This window comes from Triticum aestivum, chromosome 6A (assembly GCF_018294505.1).
Source record: "Triticum aestivum cultivar Chinese Spring chromosome 6A, IWGSC CS RefSeq v2.1, whole genome shotgun sequence".
NCBI classification, from domain to species: Eukaryota; Viridiplantae; Streptophyta; class Magnoliopsida; order Poales; family Poaceae; genus Triticum; species Triticum aestivum.
In genome coordinates, this window is record NC_057809.1 from 604,285,651 (window position 1) to 604,303,668 (window position 18,018).

The window sequence follows — 18,018 nt, forward strand, 5'->3', positions numbered from 1 at the left end:
TTGATATGCCTAGTTGATGTGAGACTATCTTCCCCTCCTTTTTGTCTCCTCCACAACCACCATTCTATTCCACCTATAGTTCTATATCCATGGCTCACGCTCATGTATTGCGTGAAGATTGAAAAAGTTAGAGTATGAAACAATTGCTTGGCTTGTCATCGGGGTTGTGCATGATTTAAATACTTTATGTGGTGAAGATAGAGCATAGCCAGACTATTTGATTTTGTAGGGATAACTTTCTTTGGCCATGTTATTTTGAGAAGACATAATTGCTTTGTTAGTATGCTTGAAGTATTATTATTTTTATGTCAATATAAACTTTTGTATTGAATCTTTCGTATCTCAATATTCATATCACAATTAAGAAGATTTGCATTGAAATTATGCCAAGTAGCACTCCGCATCAAAAATTCTCTTTTTATCATTTACCTACTCGAGGACGAGCAGGAATTAAGCTTGGGGATGCCTGATACGTCTCCAATGTATCTATAATTTTTGATTGCTCCATGCTATATTATCTACTGTTTTGGACTATATTGGGCTTTATTTTCCACTTTTATATTATTTTTGGGACTAACCTATTAACCGGAGGCCCAGCCCAGAATTGCTGTTTTTTTTGCCTATTTCAGTGTTTCGAAGAAACGGAATATCAAACGGAGTCCAAACAGAATAAAAGCTTCGGGAACGTGATTTTCTCACCGAACGTTATCCAGGAGACTTGGACCCTACTCCAAGGAGTCAAAGAGGCGGTCACGAGGGTGGGGGCACGCCCCCCCTAGGGCGCGCCCCTGCCTCGTGGGCCCCTCGATGCTCCACCGACGTACTCCTTCCTCCTATATATACCTACGTACCCCCAAACGAACAGAGACGGAGCCAAAAACCTAATTCCACCACCGCTACTTTCTTTATCCATGAGATCCCATCTTTGAGCCTGTTCCGGAGCTCCGCCGGAGAGGGCCCTCATCACGGAGGGCTTCTACATCATCATAGCCTCTCCGATGAAGTGTGAGTAGTTTACCTCAGACCTTCGGGTCCATAGTTAGTAGCTAGATGGCTTCTTCTCTCTTTTTGGATCTCAATACAAAGTTCTCCCCCTCTCTTGTGGAGATATATTTGATGTAATCTTCTTTTTGCGGTGTGTTTGTTGAGACGATGAATTGTGGGTTTATGATCAAGTCTATCTATCAATAATATTTGAATCTTCTTTGAATTATTTTATGTATGATTGGTTATCTTTGCCAGTCTCTTCGAATTATCCGTTTGGTTTGGCCAACTAGATTGGTAGTTCTTGCCATGGGAGAAGTGCTTAGCTTTGGGTTCGTTCTTGCTGTGTCCTTTCCCAGTGACAGAAGGGGCAGCAAGGCATGCATTGTATTGTTGCCATTGAGGACAACACGATGGGGTTTATTTCATATTGCATGAATTTATCTCTCTACATCATGTCATCTTGCTTAAGGCGTTACTCTGTTTTTAACTTAATACTCTAGATGCATGCTGGATAGAGGTCGATGAGTGGAGTAATAGTAGTAGATGCAGAATCGTTTCGGTCTACTTGTCACGGACGTGATGCCTATATACATGATCATGCCTAGATATTCTCATAACTATGCTCAATTCTGTCAATTGTTCAACAGTAATTTATTCACCCACCGTAGAATACTTATGCTCTTGAGAGAAGCCACTAGTGAAACCTATGGCCCCCGGGTCTATTCTCATCATATCAATCTCCATCACTTTAATCTTGTTTTGCTTTTTTTACTTTGCCTTTACTTTTTACTTTGCATCTCTATACCAAAAATACCAAAAATATTATATCTATCAGAACTCACTCTCGTAAGTGACCGTGAAGGGATTGACAACACCTAATTGACGAAGCTATGTACCTAGGGTAGGGTCATGGACCTGTCCAAATTGCCCTACCCAAGGACATCTCTAGAAGAAATCACCTTTCAATCGACTTGTAGGTGTTCCACTTGACAGACTCGAAGACACTCGACCAAGAAGCGATCACTCGACCAAGACCAAACCACTCGACGGCCAGGAGACCTAAAGGGACTCCGCATTCTAACGGTCGGTTATTAAGTAGCCTTTATGGTCATCATAGCACTTTATTAGGGGCGTTACCAGTAACGCCCGACCTTAATGTATTTAAAACCCTGCATAACTGAGGGCCGGAGGGGTCCGGCGAACTCTATATAAGCCACCCCCCTCCTCACTGTAAAGGGTTCGCACCCCTGTAAACCATATACGCATAATCTAGTCGACCGCCTCCGGGCTCCGAGACGTAGGGCTATTACTTCCTCCGAGAAGGGCCTGAACTCGTAAACCTCGTGTGCTTACAACTTCTCCATAGCTAAGATCTTGCCTCTCCATACTTACCCCCCTACATTACGGTCAGACTTAGAACCACGACAGTTGGCGCCCACCTTGGGGCAGGTGTTTTAGCGATTTGTTGGAGGAGTTGCGATCTTTTCCGATCTGAATCATCATGGTTTCCGGCGGAGTTTTGGTGGAGGGCCGCGAGATCCGTCTCGGCGCGCTCACGTTCATCGCCGATGACTCCGCTTGGCTTCAGGAGGCTCCGCTCGACGTGGACGCGCTCCCTGTCCGCGGGGCGACGCACTTTCGCGCGTGCTCCCGCGGCATCCTTTTGCGGCAACCGTCGACCCACTATCGGTCGGCTCTTGTGCTGTCCTCCCTCCCTGTTTCCCGTCGACGCAAGCGCTTCGGTCGGTCGAGACTTCAGCGGTGGGTGAGACACGCGGTGGCACGCCAGTCGGCCACCCCTCAAGTCGCGGCGATTGAGCCCGACGAATCCCTCTACGGCCTGTTCGATCTGTCGACTGGCTCTACAGAGACCGCATCCGAGTGCGACAGCAGTGATCCGGCGGTGGAGGTTCTGATGGTCGATGGACCACCCAGTCCTCCCGGTTTTCCCCGCATCGACAGGGGCGCGGGTGGAGGTGACCCGTCGCATCCCCATGAGGAATATCTCCTCGAGCCTCTCACGTCATTGCAGAGAGAAGAACTTCGTCACCGGAACATGGATGCGCTGCACACTCCTATCGTCGGAGAAACCCCCGAGGCTCGTGCCTTGGAGGACGCGCGCCTGGCAAACTTGGCCGAGCGCACTCGACTGGAGAATCTCCAGCAACCACTCGACGAGCGTGCGTGACAATGGGTTCCCGAATCCAGTCGACGTCAGCTCTTCCCGCCCCCGCAGGTATATCGAACTCCGATTCAGAACTTAGCAGCTGCGGCCCGTATAGCAGAGTCGATTCAGCCTTCCCAGTCGGAGGCTGGCAGAGGCTTGTTGCAGATCAGAGCGTTACTCCGGACAGCAGGAGACCAGAATTCCATTGTTTCTCAGTCGCAGAACAGGATTCACTGCAGATCCGTTGTTGCGGACACAGTCCAGTCGGCTCATAGCCCAAGATCGCCCCCGAGGCGTGAGGGACGTGGGGACCAGCGTAATCAGTATGGGAACCGTGAGCAATATGATCACCGATTCGATCGTAATGATCGACGTCGAGTGCCCACCCCTCCCCTGACGAGCGGGTCATATGCGCCTCGACAGCAGGATGACAGGCGCCCTCGTAGTGTTGGGCGAAGGATTCCAGTCAACTCCAGGGAGCCAGGCTTTGATGCGAGATCCATTCTCATTCAAGGTTTGTTCGACAAGAATAGAGCTCACCGATAAGGTCATGACAGAGATGCACCTACCAGCAGCAGAGCACATGTTTCGGGGCCAGAATGCTTTAGTAGAGACATCAGGGCCACTGTGATTCCTCCCAACTGCAGGTTGGCGACTGGAGTCAGCAAGTTCACTGGTGAGTCCAAGCCCGATACTTGGCTTGAAGACTACCGAGTGGCCGTCCAGATTGGCGGCGGCAATGATGAAGTGGCCATGAAGCACCTGCCTCTCATGTTGGAGGGCTTGGCCAGAGTGTGGCTAAACCAGTTAGCACCCAGCAACATTTACACTTGGGAAGATCTCGCACGAGTGTTTTTCACCACATTTGAAGGAACATGCAAGCGACCGACAGGGCTGACGGAACTGCGGTCTTGCGTGCAAAAGCCGAATGAAACTTTGAGGGATTACATCCAGAGATGGATCACGTTACATCACACGGTAGAGAATGTGCCTGACCACCAAGCAGTCTGTGCCTTCAAAGAAGGCGTCAAGTACAGAGAACTGAATCTGAAATTCGGTCGGACCGGAGATATGTCTCTGAATCGGATGATGGAGATTGCCACCAAGTACGCTAATGGTGAAGATGAGGATCAACTCAGGAGTGGCAAGCTCAAGTCAGTCGCTCAAGAAACCGGAGGAAATTCCAATCGGAAACAGAAGCGGAAAGCCGAGCCAGCTGCTCCTGGGGAAGCCTTGGCCGTAACCCAAAGAAAGTTTAAAGGGAAACCCAAAGGACCTTGGAACCCCAAGAAAGTTAAAGATCAGGACGGGAATGATGTGTTGGACTTGCCATGTCTCGTCCACACCAAGAAAGATGAAGAGGGTGATTTTATTTACCCAAAACATACCACTCGACAGTGTCAACTCTTGATCCAGCAATTCCAGGGCAAGCAGCCCAAAGATAAGGAAAAGGAGTCGGACAAAGTTGAGGACAAGGAAGATAGTGACGATGTATACCCCCATGTCAATTCCACCCAAATGATTTTTGCTGATGTTGAAAGCAAAAGTCGACTGAAAGTTATCAACCGAGAGGTGAATATGGTTGCTCCGGCGACACCCAGTTATCTGAAGTGGTCTCAGACTGCCATAACATTCGACCGGTCCGATCACCCAACGCACATCGCCACCCTTGGGAGGCAAGCTTTGGTGGTCAACCCAATTGTTGAAGGCACTCGACTGACCAAAGTCTTGATGGATGGTGGCAGTGGTTTGAGCATATTATATGCTGAGACATTGAAAGGGATGGGCATTCCGATGTCCAGACTCAGTACCAGCAACATGAGTTTCCATGGAGTCATTCCTGGGAAGAAGGCTGAATCACTCGGCCAGATTGCTCTTGATGTGGTTTTCGGTGATTCCAAGAATTACCGCAAAGAAAAGTTTACGTTTGAAGTTGTAGACTTCCAGAGTGACTATCACACTATTTTGGGCAGGTCGTCTTATGCACGCTTCATGGCCCGACCATGTTACATGTATCTCAAATTGAAGATGCCTGGCCCCAAAGGTGTGATCACTATTACGGGCAATCGAAAGAAAGCGGAAGAATGTTTTCAGAAAGGTTCAAAGATCGCTGATGCTCAGATGGCAGTGGTGGAGCTGCAGGAATACCAGAAGACTGCAGACCCGAGTGATTTGTTGCGAGCCAAGAAGCCCGCTACAAAATCAGCTTTTCAGTCGTCTGGCGAAACGAAGACAGCTCACATCCACTCGACCGATCCCAGCGCTGCTCCAACTCATATCTCAACAACACTCGACTCCAAATAGGAAGAAGCGCTCATCCAGTTCCTCCGTGAGAACTAGGACATTTTCGCATGGAAACCTTCTGACATGCCGGGTGTTCCTAGGGAACTGGCTGAGCACCGCCTAAGAGTCGACTCAAAAGTAAAACCTGTCAAGGAACATCTCCGACGGTCCGCCGTCCAGAAGAGAAAGGCCATTGGCGAGGAGGTGGCTCGGCTCTTAGCAGTGGAGTTCATCCGAGAAATCTACCACTCTGAGTGGCTCGCCAATGTTATCATGGTCCCCAAGAAGGACAAGTCACTTCGCATGTGCATTGACTTTAAACATATCAATCGGGCCTGCCCGAAAGATCATTTTCCTCTCCCCCGCATCGATCAGATAGTTAACTCGACTGCGGGATGTGAGCGACTGTCTTTTTTAGACGCCTATTCTGGTACCATCAGATCCGTCTGTATGGACCTGACGAGATCAAAACAGCTTTCATCACTCTATTCGGGTGCTTCTGTTATGTTACCATGCCGTTCGGCCTCAAGAATGCCGGAGCCACATTCATGAGGATGATTTAGAAGTGTTTGCTCACTGAAATCAGTCGGAATGTGGAAGCATACATGGATGACATTGTGGTCAAGTCACGGAAGGGTTCCGACCTACTGGCTGACCTTGCTGAAACCTTTGCCACCTCAGGGGGTATGATATCAAGCTTAATCCATCAAAGTGCATATTCGGAGTTCCTGGCGGAAAATTACTCGGTTTTCTCTTTTCCGAACGGGGAATCGACGCCAATCCAGAAAAAGTCGGTACTATACTCCGAATGAAAAGTCCTGTGCGAGTGCACAACGTCCAGAAGCTTACTGGTTGCTTGGCCGCTTTAAGTCGATTCATATCTCGTCTCGGTGAAAAGGCATTGCCTCTTTACCAATTGATGAAGAAGTCCGACAAGTTCGAGTGGACTCCCGAAGCTGATGCAGCGTTTGCAGAGCTCAAAGCTCTGCTCTCCACCCAGCCGGTGGTTGCTGCCCCAATCAGCAAGGAGCCTTTGCTGCTTTACATCGCAGCCACGGGACAAGTCGTCAGTATGGTACTTACGGTCGAGCGGGAAGAAGAAGGAAAAACCTTCAAAGTTCAATGCCCAGTATATTATATTTCTGAAGTTTTGACCCCGTCGAAGAAAAGATATCCTTATTATCAGAAGCTTGTATATGCGATTTATATGACCACAAAGAAAGTTGCTCACTACTTCTCTGATCATTCCATTACAGTCGTCAGCGACGCTCCATTGTCAGAGATCCTGCACAACAGAGATGCAACTGGTCGAGTGGCAAAATGGGCGATTGAACTCCTTCCTCTAGATATCAAGTTTGAGGCAAAGAAGGCTATCAAGTCCCAGGCAATAGCAGATTTCGTCGCCGAGTGGATTGAACAGCAACTGCCGACTCAGGTTCACTCGGAGCATTGGACCATGTTCTTCGACGGTTCCAAAATGCTGAATGGTTCCGGTGCCTGGGTGGTGTTGATCTTCCCCCGAGGAGATAAGCTCAGATATGTTCTTCAAATCCACTTTGATTCCTCCAATAACGAGGCGGAATATGAAGCACTTTTATATGGGTTGCGCATGGCCATTTCACTCGGCGTCCGTCGCCTCATGGTCTATGGCGACTCAAATTTGGTGGTTAATCAGGTGATGAAGGAACGGGACGTCAGAAGCCCAGCCATGACTGGTTATTGCAATGCAGTGAGAAAGCTGGAGAAGAAATTCGAGGGGTTAGAGCTTCATCACATACCCCGACTGAAAAATCAAGCGGCTGATGATTTGGCAAAAATACGTTCCAAAAGAGAAGCCATTCCCAGCAATGTGTTTTTGGAACACATCCACACACCATCAGTTCAGGAGGATCCCTTCACTAAAGAGGCCCCGCAGCCAAAAAGTGCCACGGATCTAACTGAAGTTGAAATTCCAGCTGTGGTCGACCTGATCATGGAAGTCTTGGTCATCACTCCCGACTGGACAGTACCGTACGTCGCGTACATTCTAAGGAAAGAACTCCCAGAGGACGAAGAAGAGGCTCGACAGATCGTCCATCGATCCAAGGCCTTTACAGTCATAAAGGGACAGTTGTATAGAGAAAGCGCGACTGGAGTCAGTCAGAAGTGTATAACACCAGAAGAAGGTCAGATGATCCTTGACGATATCCACTCGGGGACCTGTGGTCATCATGCGTCCTCTCGAACCATTGTGGCTAAAGCATACCGAGCGGGGTTTTACTGGCCAAGGGCCATTGAAATGGCAAAAGAGATAGTCGACAAATGTGAAGGATGTCAGTATTACTCCAATATGTCGCACAAGCCCGCATCAGCTCTGAAAACCATTCCACTTGTCTGGCCCTTCGCTGTTTGGGGGCTAGACATGGTTGGACCACTGAAAACGGGCAGGAGCGGCTTCACTCATGTGCTAGTAGCAGTCGACAAGTTCACCAAATGGATTGAAGCTAAGCCTATCAAGAATCTTGATGCTTGCACTGCTATCAGTTTCATCAGAGAGTTGATATTTAGATATGGAGTTCCGCACAGCATCATCACTGACAATGGGGTCAAACTTCGATTCCGACAAATTCAGGGCCTTTTGCGCCTCTCAGGGCACACGAGTCGACTATGCTTCGGTCGCTCACCCTCAGTCGAATGGACATGCGGAAAGAGCAAACGGCCTAATTCTCAAAGGACTGAAACCTCGATTGATGCGCGATCTCAAGCACGCAGCAGGTTCATGGGTCGATGAGCTTCCATCAGTTCTTTGGGGATTGAGGACGACCCCAAACCGATCGACCGGAAGAACCACATTCTTTCTGGTCTACGGAGCCGAAGCAGTCTTGCCGAGTGACATGCTTCACAACGCCCCTCGAGTCGAGCTCTACTCTGAAGAAGAAGCAGAACAAGCCCGGCAGGACGCAGTCGACCTCCTGGAAGAAGAAAGAGAAATGGCCATGATCCGATCGACCATCTATCAGCAAGACTTGCGTCGATTCCATGCCAGAAATGTGAAGAGTCGAGCCTTCCAAGAAGGAGACTTAGTCCTCCGCGTGGATCAGCAAAAACCACACAAACTCGCTCCTACTTGGGAAGGCCCCTTCATAGTCACCAGAGTCCTCCACAATGGAGCGTACCACCTCAACAATGTGGATCGCCAGATTGATGAGCCACGAGCCTGGAATGCGGAGCTACTCCGTCCCTTTTATACTTGAATTCTCACTAGGATGAGATGTAATAAGAAAAAACTCCTGTAGTTTATTTATCAAAGACAAGAGCGTTATAATTTTCCCAGCGATTGTTATTATTTTTGTTTGCGTAAGAAATCCCCCAGTGGGTGGCTTAGCTACGAACCCGCTTCGCCTAAGTTTGTAAAAATAAAATCCTACCGAGTGGAGAGCAATCCTCCCACTCGAGGGCTTAGCTGCGAACCCGTTTCGCCAAATATTTAAAAATCCTACCGAGTGGAGAGCAATCCTCCCACTCGGGGGCTTAGCTGCAGTCCAGTACTCGCCTAAGTCTTCTCACTCGGAGACTTAGCTGCAGTCCGGCACTCGCCTAAGTTTGAAAAAATCCTGTCGAGTGGAGAGCAATCCTCCCAGTCGGGGGCTTAGCTGCAGTCCAGTACTCGCCTAAGTCTTCTCACTCGGAGACTTAGCTGCAGTCCGGCACTCGCCTAAGTTTGAAAAAATCATGTCGAGTGGAGAGCAATCCTCCCACTCGGGGACTTAGCTGCAGCCCAGTACTCGCCTAAGTTTTCTCACTCAGACACTTAGCTACAGTCCGGCACTCGCCTAAGTTTGAAAAAAATCTTGTCGAGTGGAGAGCAATCCTCCCACTCGGGGGCTTAGCTGTAGCCCAGTACTCGCCTAAGTTTTCTCACTCGAAGACTTAGCTGCAGTCCGGCGCTCGCCTAAGTTTGAAAAAAATCCTGTCGAGTGGAGAGCAATCCTCCCACTCGGGGGCTTAGTTGCAGCCCAGTACTCGCCTAAGTTTTCTCACTCGAAGACTTAGCTGCAGTCCGGCGCTCGCCTAAGTTTGAAGAAATCCTACCGAGTGGAGAGCAATCCTCCCACTCAGGGGCTTAGCTGCAGTCCAGTACTCGCCTAAGTCTTCTCACTCGGAGACTTAGCTGCAGTCCGGCACTCGCCTAAGTTTGAAAAAATCCTACCGAGTGGAGAGCAATCCTCCCACTCGGGGGCTTAGCTGCAGTCCAGTACTCGCCTAAGTTTTCTCACTCGGAGACTTAGCTGCAGTCCGGTACTCGCCTAAGTATTTGAAAATCCTACCGAGTGGAGAGCAATCCTCCCACTCGGGGGCTTAGCTGCAGTCCAGTACTCGCCTAAGTTTTCTCACTCGGAGACTTAGTTGCAGTCCAGTACTCGCCTAAGTATTTGAAAATCCTACCGAGTGGTGAGCAAACATCCCACTCGGGGGCTTAGCTGCAGTCCAGTACTCGCCTAAGTTTGAAAAAATCATACCGAGTGGAGAGAAAACCTCCCAATCGGGGGCTTAGTTGCAGTCCAGGACTCGCCTAAGTTGGAAAAAATCCTACCGAGTGGAGAGCAAACCTCCCACTCGGGGGCTTAGCTGCAGTCCAGTACTCGTGTAAGTACGAAACACATCTCAATCCTCAAGGACGACGAGGTGCAGGTCGACTGTCACCTTCTCCTGGGGAGCTTCGCCACAAATACAATGTGCGCTCCATCCCACTCTGTAGTAACGAGGTGCAGGTCGACTGCCACCTTCTCCTGGGGAGCTTCGCCACAAATACAATGTGCGCTCCGTCCCGCTCTGCAGTAACAAGGTGCGGGTCGACTGCCACCTTCTCTTGAGGAGCTTCGCCACAAATACAATACGCACTCCATCGCTGACCCGCAAGGGCAACAAGGCGCGGGTCGACTGCTTCCTTCTCCTTCGGAGCTGCGCTACAAATACAAAAGTTGTCTCGAATAAAGAACGGGTTCACTCAGCAGGGGATTCATGAAGATATTCAATGATAAACCAAGTTTAGATAAATCCTAAAGGTTCCGGACCACGGATCGAAGTGCTCAGGCATTCAGCCCAAAAGAGTTTAACGGTTACTAAAACCACTCGGCATTCCGAGGCAAATTTAAGGTGAGGCATAAAAGTTTGTTCACTCCGCAGGAGGAGGACTAGCAGGCTTGACGAACTCGTCTAAATCGATGCCGTCGACGATTCGAGTGGCTGCAGCGATGCAAGTCTCCATAAAAGATCGGAAGTCATGCTTCTGGGTGTTGGCGACCTTGATTGCTACCAGCTTATCTTGTCGCACCTCCTTGCAATGGACGTGAACCAAAGACAGAGCCACATCAGCGCCACACCGGGCAGAAGACTTCTTCCACTCCTGCACTCGGTCAGGGATTTAAGTCGAGTCATCAGGGACTCAATATCATTTTGGAGCGTGGCCTCTGGCCAAAGTGCCGGGTCGATCCGTGACATGGCAACCTTCAGTCGAGCCAAGTAGTCCACGACGCCGTCGATGCGGGATTCCAGTTGGAGCAGATTCATGGCAGTTTCATCTTTCACGGGAGAATTGATTGGATCCAAACCTGGTTCGATCCGCCCAGTCTCCTCCTCGAAGTTCTGGCAAAACTCTACATTCACGATCCAAAAATAAGTCAATTTTCATACGCTAAGTCGACACAAAAAAATCAGTCAAAACAAAATGTGCACCTTCAAGCTTGATGAACAACTTCTTGGCAAGGCTCCTCAGATAGCTCTCCAGATCGTCCCTCCTGCGAGCGATGCCTTCCATCTTCTCGCCCAGGTTGAGGTTCTCCTTCTTCCAGCGCGAGCACTCCTTGTTGGCTTCGTTCAGAGCAGATTTCAGCTTGGTATTCTCTTCTTCCAACTGGCCGACCGAAGCCAGTTTCTGTTCAGCCAGGGCGGTTATGTCGTCAGCTTCCTTTCGAGCAGCAGCCAAATCCTGATCCTTCTTCGCCAGAGCTTCTCTCAGTTTTTCTGCAAAGAAACGATGCTTGATTCAGAAAGAGCGGAAGGGTACTCAAGCCTAAGACAGACCAGTCGACAAACTCATCTTACCAGTGGCGCCGTCCTTGACCTTTTGCAGCTCTGTCTTGGCTAGATCCAAGTCAAAGTTCAGTTGAATCTGCTATTTCTCCAAGTCAGCAAAGCGAGCTCCAAGATCACAAGATATTTGAAATCAAAGGGGAGAAGTTATTTTACAGCAAAAAATGACAAAGACATTAAGTACTAAGACTACGGTCGACTGCCCGCAGTCCACCATAGTCTCGGGGACTACACCCAGTGGTTGCACTTTGCGTGCCCCCACCGGTTCTGATCCCACTCGACTGGCCCGCCGGAGTCGAGTGCAGGGAGTAAAAAAAAGGAGAGAAAGTAGAACTCAGACCACAGTCGACTGCCAGCAGTCGACCGCGATCTCGGGGACTACACCTAGTGGGTGCACTTGGCGTGCCCCCATCGGTTCTGATCCCACTCGACCAGATCGAGTGGAAGAGACAAACTACCAGTTCAGTTTACACTCGACAAAATACAAAGACTACAGTCGACTGCCAGCAGTCCACCATAGTCTTGGGGACTACACCCAGTGGGTGCACTCAGCGTGCCCCCACTAGTTCAAAATTTTAATCGACGCACCTAGTGGGTGTACAGATGCAAATATTTTCGGAAAGAGTCTTCAGATAGCATATCCTAACAGAACAAGCAACGACCCTAATGATTTTTGCTGATGTTGAAAGCAAAAGTCGACTGAAAGTTATCAACCGAGAGGTGAATATGGTTGCTCTGGCGACACCCAGTTATCTGAAGTGGTCTCAGACTGCCATAACATTCGACCGGTCCGATCACCCAACGCACATCGCCACCCTTGGGAGGCAAGCTTTGGTGGTCAACCCAATTGTTGAAGGCACTCGACTGACCAAAGTCTTGATGGATGGTGGCAGTGGTTTGAACATATTATATGCTGAGACATTGAAAGGGATGGGCATTCCGATGTCCAGACTCAGTACCAGCAACATGAGTTTCCATGGAGTCATTCCTGGGAAGAAGGCTGAATCACTCGGCCAGATTGCTCTTGATGTGGTTTTCGGTGATTCCAAGAATTACCGCAAAGAAAAGTTTACGTTTGAAGTTGTAGACTTCCAGAGTGCCTATCACACTATTTTGGGCAGGTCGTCTTATGCACGCTTCATGGCCCGACCATGTTACATGTATCTCAAATTGAAGATGCCTGGCCCCAAAGGTGTGATCACTATTACGGGCAATCGAAAGAAAGCGGAAGAATGTTTTCAGAAAGGTTCAAAGATCGCTGATGCTCAGATGGCAGTGGTGGAGCTGCAGGAATACCAGAAGACTGCAGACCCGAGTGATTTGTTGCGAGCCAAGAAGCCCGCTACAAAATCAGCTTTTCAGTCGTCTGGCGAAACGAAGACAGCTCACATCCACTCGACCGATCCCAGCGCTGCTCCAACTCATATCTCAACAACACTCGACTCCAAATAGGAAGAAGCGCTCATCCAGTTCCTCCGTGAGAACTAGGACATTTTCGCATGGAAACCTTCTGACATGCCGGGTGTTCCTAGGGAACTGGCTGAGCACCGCCTAAGAGTCGACTCAAAAGTAAAACCTGTCAAGGAACATCTCCGACGGTCCGCCGTCCAGAAGAGAAAGGCCATTGGCGAGGAGGTGGCTCGGCTCTTAGCAGTGGAGTTCATCCAAGAAATCTACCACTCTGAGTGGCTCGCCAATGTTATCATGGTCCCCAAGAAGGACAAGTCACTTCGCATGTGCATTGACTTTAAACATATCAATCGGGCCTGCCCGAAAGATCATTTTCCTCTCCCCCGCATCGATCAGATAGTTAACTCGACTGCGGGATGTGAGCGACTGTCTTTTTTAGACGCCTATTCTGGTACCATCAGATCCGTCTGTATGGACCTGACAAGATCAAAACAGCTTTCATCACTCTATTCGGGTGCTTCTGTTATGTTACCATGTCGTTCGGCCTCAAGAATGCTGGAGCCACATTCATGAGGATGATTTAGAAGTGTTTGCTCACTGAAATCAGTCGGAATGTGGAAGCATACATGGATGACATTGTGGTCAAGTCACGGAAGGGTTCCGACCTACTGGCTGACCTTGCTGAAACCTTTGCCACCTCAGGGGGTATGATATCAAGCTTAATCCATCAAAGTGCATATTCGGAGTTCCTGGCGGAAAATTACTCGGTTTTCTCTTTTCCGAACGGGGAATCGACGCCAATCCAGAAAAAGTCGGTACTATACTCCGAATGAAAAGTCCTGTGCGAGTGCACAACGTCCAGAAGCTTACTGGTTGCTTGGCCGCTTTAAGTCGATTCATATCTCGTCTCGGTGAAAAGGCATTGCCTCTTTACCGATTGATGAAGAAGTCCGACAAGTTCGAGTGGACTCCCGAAGCTGATGCAGCGTTTGCAGAGCTCAAAGCTCTGCTCTCCACCCAGCCGGTGGTTGCTGCCCCAATCAGCAAGGAGCCTTTGCTGCTTTACATCGCAGCCACGGGACAAGTCGTCAGTATGGTACTTACGGTCGAGCGGGAAGAAGAAGGAAAAACCTTCAAAGTTCAGTGCCCAGTATATTATATTTCTGAAGTTTTGACCCCGTCGAAGAAAAGATATCCTTATTATCAGAAGCTTGTATATGGGATTTATATGACCACAAAGAAAGTTGCTCACTACTTCTCTGATCATTCCATTACAGTCGTCAGCGACGCTCCATTGTCAGAGATCCTGCACAACAGAGATGCAACTGGTCGAGTGGCAAAATGGGCGATTGAACTCCTTCCTCTAGATATCAAGTTTGAGGCAAAGAAGGCTATCAAGTCCCAGGCAATAGCAGATTTCGTCGCCGAGTGGATTGAACAGCAACTGCCGACTCAGGTTCACTCGGAGCATTGGACCATGTTCTTCGACGGTTCCAAAATGCTGAATGGTTCCGGTGCCTGGGTGGTGTTGATCTTCCCCCGAGGAGATAAGCTCAGATATGTTCTTCAAATCCACTTTGATTCCTCCAATAACGAGGCGGAATATGAAGCACTTTTATATGGGTTGCGCATGGCCATTTCACTCGGCGTCCGTCGCCTCATGGTCTATGGCGACTCAAATTTGGTGGTTAATCAGGTGATGAAGGAACGGGACGTCAGAAGCCCAGCCATGACTGGTTATTGCAATGCAGTGAGAAAGCTGGAGAAGAAATTCGAGGGGTTAGAGCTTCATCACATACCCCGACTGAAAAATCAAGCGGCTGATGATTTGGCAAAAATACGTTCCAAAAGAGAAGCCATTCCCAGCAATGTGTTTTTGGAACACATCCACACACCATCAGTTCAGGAGGATCCCTTCACTAAAGAGGCCCCGCAGCCAAAAAGTGCCACGGATCTAACTGAAGTTGAAATTCCAGCTGTGGTCGACCTGATCATGGAAGTCTTGGTCATCACTCCCGACTGGACAGTACCGTACGTCGCGTACATTCTAAGGAAAGAACTCCCAGAGGACGAAGAAGAGGCTCGACAGATCGTCCATCGATCCAAGGCCTTTACAGTCATAAAGGGACAGTTGTATAGAGAAAGCGCGACTGGAGTCAGTCAGAAGTGTATAACACCAGAAGAAGGTCAGATGATCCTTGACGATATCCACTCGGGGACCTGTGGTCATCATGCGTCCTCTCGGACCATTGTGGCTAAAGCATACCGAGCGGGGTTTTATTGGCCAAGGGCCATTGAAATGGCAAAAGAGATAGTCGACAAATGTGAAGGATGTCAGTATTACTCCAATATGTCGCACAAGCCTGCATCAGCTCTGAAAACCATTCCACTTGTCTGGCCCTTCGCTGTTTGGGGGCTAGACATGGTTGGACCACTGAAAACGGGCAGGAGCGGCTTCACTCATGTGCTAGTAGCAGTCGACAAGTTCACCAAATGGATTGAAGCTAAGCCTATCAAGAATCTTGATGCTTGCACTGCTATCAGTTTCATCAGAGAGTTGATATTTGGATATGGAGTTCCGCACGGCATCATCACTGACAATGGGGTCAAACTTCGATTCCGACAAATTCAGGGCCTTTTGCGCCTCTCAGGGCACACGAGTCGACTATGCTTCGGTCGCTCACCCTCAGTCGAATGGACATGCGGAAAGAGCAAATGGCCTAATTCTCAAAGGACTGAAACCTCGATTGATGCGCGATCTCAAGCACGCAGCAGGTTCATGGGTCGATGAGCTTCGATCAGTTCTTTGGGGATTGTGGACGACCCCGAACCGATCGACCGGAAGAACCACATTCTTTCTGGTCTACGGAGCCGAAGCAGTCTTGCCGAGTGACATGCTTCACAACGCCCCTCGAGTCGAGCTCTACTCTGAAGAAGAAGCAGAACAAGCCCGACAGGACGCAGTCGACCTCCTGGAAGAAGAAAGAGAAATGGCCATGATCCGATCGACCATCTATCAGCAAGACTTGCGTCGATTCCATGCCAGAAATGTGAAGAGTCGAGCCTTCCAAGAAGGAGACTTAGTCCTCCGCGTGGATCAGCAAAAACCACACAAACTCGCTCCTACTTGGGAAGGCCCCTTCATAGTCACCAGAGTCCTCCACAATGGAGCGTACCACCTCAACAATGTGGATCGCCAGATTGATGAGCCACGAGCCTGGAATGCGGAGCTACTCCGCCCCTTTTATACTTGAATTCTCACCCGGATGAGATGTAATAAGAAAAAACTCATGTAGTTTATTTATCAAAGACAAGAGCGTTATAATTTTCCCAGCGATTGTTATTATTTTTGTTTGCGTAAGAAATCCCCCAGTGGGTGGCTTAGCTACGAATCCGCTTCGCCTAAGTTTGTAAAAATAAAATCCTACCGAGTGGAGAGCAATCCTCCCACTCGAGGGCTTAGCTGCGAACCCGTTTCGCCAAATATTTAAAAATCCTACCGAGTGGAGAGCAATCCTCCCACTCGGGGGCTTAGCTGCAGTCCAGTACTCGCCTAAGTCTTCTCACTCGGCGACTTAGCTGCAGTCCGGCACTCGCCTAAGTTTGAAAAAATCCTGTCGAGTGGAGAGCAATCCTCCCAGTCGGGGGCTTAGCTGCAGTCCAGTACTCGCCTAAGTCTTCTCACTCGGAGACTTAGCTGCAGTCCGGCACTCGCCTAAGTTTGAAAAAATCCTGTCGAGTGGAGAGCAATCCTCCCACTCGGGGACTTAGCCGCAGCCCAGTACTCGCCTAAGTTTTCTCACTCAGACACTTAGCTACAGTCCGGCGCTCGCCTAAGTTTGAAAAAATCCTGTCGAGTGGAGAGCAATCCTCCCACTCGGGGGCTTAGCTGTAGCCCAGTACTCGCCTAAGTTTTCTCACTCGAAGACTTAGCTGCAGTCCGGCGCTCGCCTAAGTTTGAAAAAAATCCTACTGAGTGGAGAGCAATCCTCCCACTCGGGGGCTTAGCTGCAGCCCAGTACTCGCCTAAGTTTTCTCACTCGAAGACTTAGCTGCAGTCCGGCGCTCACCTAAGTTAGAAGAAATCCTACCGAGTGGAGAGCAATCCTCCCACTCAGGGGCTTAGCTGCAGTCCAGTACTCGCCTAAGTCTTCTCACTCGGAGACTTAGCTGCAGTCCGGCACTCGCCTAAGTTTGAAAAAATCGTACCGAGTGGAGAGCAATCCTCCCACTCGGGGGCTTAGCTGCAGTCCAGTACTCGCCTAAGTTTTCTCACTCGGAGACTTAGCTGCAGTCCGGTACTCGCCTAAGTATTTGAAAATCCTACCGAGTGGAGAGCAATCCTCCCACTCGGGGGCTTAGCTGCAGTCCAGTACTCGCCTAAGTTTTCTCACTCGGAGACTTAGCTGCAGTCCAGTACTCTCCTAAGTATTTGAAAATCCTACCGAGTGGTGAGCAAACCTCCCACTCGGGGGCTTAGCTGCAGTCCAGTACTCGCCTAAGTTTGAAAAAATCCTACCAAATGGAGAGAAAACCTCCCAATCGGGGGCTTAGCTACAGTCCAGGACTCGCCTAAGTTGGAAAAAATCCTACCGAGTGGAGAGCAAACCTCCCACTCGGGGGCTTAGCTGCAGTCCAGTACTCGTGTAAGTACGAAACACATCTCAATCCTCAAGGACGACGAGGTGCAGGTCGACTGCCACCTTCTCCTGGGAAGCTTCACCACAAATACAATGTGCGCTCCATCCCACTCTGTAGTAACGAGGTGCGGGTCGACTGCCACCTTCTCCTGGGGAGCTTCGCCACAAATACAATGTGCGCTCCGCCCCGCTCTGCAGTAACGAGGTGCGGGTCGACTGCCAACTTCTCTTGAGGAGCTTCACCGCAAATACAATACACACTCCATCGCTGACCCGCAAGGGCAACAAGGCGCGGGTCGACTGCTTCCTTCTCCTTCGGAGCTGCGCTACAAATACAAAAGTTGTCTCGAATAAAGAACGGGTTCACTCAGCAGGGGATTCATGAAGATATTCAATGATAAACCAAGTTTAGATAAATCCTAAAGGTTCCGGACCACGGATCGAAGTGCTCAGGCATTC